The sequence below is a fragment of the Pseudorasbora parva genome, chromosome 4 (genome assembly GCF_024679245.1).
Source record: "Pseudorasbora parva isolate DD20220531a chromosome 4, ASM2467924v1, whole genome shotgun sequence".
NCBI classification, from domain to species: domain Eukaryota; kingdom Metazoa; phylum Chordata; class Actinopteri; order Cypriniformes; family Gobionidae; genus Pseudorasbora; species Pseudorasbora parva.
Window position 1 is genome coordinate 30,655,144 of NC_090175.1, and position 3,393 is coordinate 30,658,536.

Here is a 3,393-nt window from a genome sequence, read left to right on the forward strand (position 1 = left end):
TGTGCGGCACTGACGCCATGATGATGACGTAAACAACACTCCCCATCAGGGAGGAGTGTTTTTCTAATGAAATATCATGTGAAATATAGCTAGCCACGATCACCATATCATCAAACGATGAAATCTAAACTTTGGAGTTTAGACTTTTTATTATAATGAAATGTAATAAAATGGCAAATTGTACAGACGTAATAAATTATGTAACTATAAATGTAATTATATACGTAACAACGTATATAAAAAATAAGGAATACAAACAGTGCCTTCACTAAAGCCAAAGGCAGTCTTATAAACCAATCATTTGTATATGATTGGAATCTGGGGCCTGCCATGAAGCAGGTGTTGTGCCGACCTGCCAGATAATTACCCCCGTGCATTTGGCAAGCATATTTCTCAGTATTCTAATTATGTACTGATTGGAATACATCAAATTATCAGTCCTTAAATCAGGAGCAACGCTATGAGTTTGGTTGAGAACGTAAAATAAGGACATTTTTTGTTTTTTTTAATTTTTTTGCCATTTTCTTAACTATGAGAAGAAAGCCTAAATGTGTCATTACATCACAACATTTAATATATATATTTAAAATAAAATAAAAACTTGCATGATAAATCAGTGCTTTTAAAACATTTTGTGGTTTCACATGGAATCTATTTTATCTTGAACTTAATGGGATTGTTGATTACCTGCAAGATGAATAAGTCATTTAAGTATCTACATTTCTGATTCATCAATCTACCCTGGTTTGGAATATTATATTTCAAGTGAATGCCATATATCAAAACTTTTTAATACAGTGGTCATTTAGACTGTCCAACATTGTCATAAATATATAATTGTAGGATGTTTTTGTAATTTATACACACTTTATTGGCAAAAATATGTATGGTGATGCTGATGACATTAAAGTTCTGGTAATGACAGTTTGTTGCGGTGATGACAAATCACTGATCATAAGCTATTGTAATTTAACAGCCTAAGTGACTTTAGAGCAACAACAACAAAAACTAGAAATCTGTTTAAACATCAAAACATAGTTTAATCTGATTATGGAAGACCAAACATGAAGTGTTCCTTATGAACAGGATTGGTTCAGTATAATTATAGTCTAAACAGATGAATTAATCATTTCATAGCCATGTTGAATAAATAAAAAATAAAAAACATGAAACATGAAACAGGAGGGCAGTTAAGAACAGGTAAAACGCTGAACACATTAATAATAATAAATAATAATAATAAATGTTATTTGTAATACACTTTATATGAATCAAATCTCAAAGTGCTACAGAATTAAAACAACCAACAACAACAATAAGTTGGTAAATAGGTAAATAAAATAAAATAAATAAAACTGAAAAATTAAGAAGTAACAAATCAATCAAAAGCTCTGCTAAAAAAGTGGGTTTTAAGCCCAGGCTTAAAAGCATACAGTCTGTGGGGTCTGCAAGTGGTCAGGGAGAGCATTCCACCAACTGGTGGCTGCAGAGCAGAAGGCCCGATCTCCCATAGTACAGAGTTTGGTCCTGGGAGTCCTATGAAGACAAGTCGAAACAGAGTGGAGGTTACGTGTGGGTGCGTCGAGATAGGTGGGTGCGTCGCCATGGATGTACTGGTTGGTAAGGAGAGAGCTCTTATATTCAATCCTGAACGACACAGGAAGCCAGTGGAGTGATTTTAGAATGGGGGTGATATGGTCGTATTTGCGCACCCTCATGAGGAACCAAGCAGCGCTGTTCTGAATATACAGAAGCCTCTGGAGATTTTTGCTAGGGATGCCGATAAGGAGAGCATTGCAGTCGTCAAGCCTGGAGGAGACAAAGGCGTGGACAAGCTTCTCCGCATCTGCCAGTGTTAGTATGGGCTGAAGTTTGGCAATGTTTCTGAGGTGGAAGAAGGAGGTCTTAAAGAGATGTTTGAGGTGAGCTTCAAAGTAAGCTGCGATTCCATTCTGACCCCCAGGTTGGTGACTGAAGTGGAAAGTGGAATGTCCTGATCAGAGAAAGCAATGCTGGTGATAACTGAATTGTGGACCTGAAGTGGAGTGCCGACTAGGATAGCTTCAGTCTTGGAGCAGTTTAGTTGCAGAAACTTTTGCTTTATCCACATCTTTAGCTCATCCAGGCAAGTGATCAAAGTGGATGGTGTGAGGTCAGCAGAGGTCAGTAAAAAAAATGAGTGTCATCAGCATAGTAGTGAAAAGAAATTCCATGCCGGCTGATGAGATGGCCAAGGGGGAGCATGTAGAGGATGAACAGGGTGGGGCCGAGCACTGAGCCTGAGGGACACCGCAGGTGACATTGTGTGACAGGGATGTAGCTTCTCCTAACGCAACATATTCAGTTCTCCCAGTGAGATAAGAAGAAAACTAGTTGTGGACATTGTGAACCAGTCAGAGAGACCGATGGTGGAATGTAAACGGTGAAGGAGGATGTTATGATCAACAGTATCGAAAGCTGCAGTTAAGAAGGGATGGGGAACCAGCATCTGCCGCCATCGATAGATCGTTTGTGACCCTGACCAAAGCTGTTTCTGTGCTGTGTCCTGTGCAGAAACCAGACTGACATTTCTCATATAGATTTTTTTGCTCCAAATGGACCTGAAGCTGTGCAGCAACAACTTTTTCCAGCCCCTTAGAAAGGTATAGGAGGTTGGAGATGGGCCTGTAGTTGTCAATAACATCTGGGTCTAAAGTGGGTTTTTTAAGAAGTGGTCTGATGATAGCAGTTTTTAGAGATGAAGGAACATGGCCAGCCTGGAGGGAATTATTAATGATCTTGTTTATAAAGGGACTTAAGACACAGAGGTTAGATTTTACCAAGGCTGTGGGAAAAGGATATAGTGCACAGGTGGATGGTTTCATTATTCTGATGATGTAGTCAATTATGTGTGATGATAGAAATAGATGATAGAGAAGCAGCAGAGATGTTGGAAGGTCCCTGGCTGTGGATCAACAGATGGGACAGGCAGAGCAGAGGTGCTAGATAGGAGCAAGTGGATGTTGTCTACTTTGTTACTAAAAAAGGTCATGAACTTATTGCACCTCTCTTCTGTGGCTTCTGAAAGAGAGTAAGTTTACGTTTTGAGGATGTGATTTATAGTGGAGAAAAGCTTCTTGGAATTTCCAGGGTTGCTGTTGATGAAGCAAGAGTAGAACTGAGACTGAGCATCTCTCAAGGACCTTGCATAGGCCTTTTGATGCTCTCTATAGGCTTGCCTATGAACAGTGAGTCCTGAGAGCTTGAGACGCCTCTCGAGTACACGCCCAACTATCTTCATCTTCCGCAGTTTGCTGTTGTACCAAGGGGCTGAGCGCAAGAAGGTGACCATTCTAGTTTTGACAAGCGCGTGAAGATCTAGAAGGCTGCTCAGAGACTGGTTGTAGAAATCAA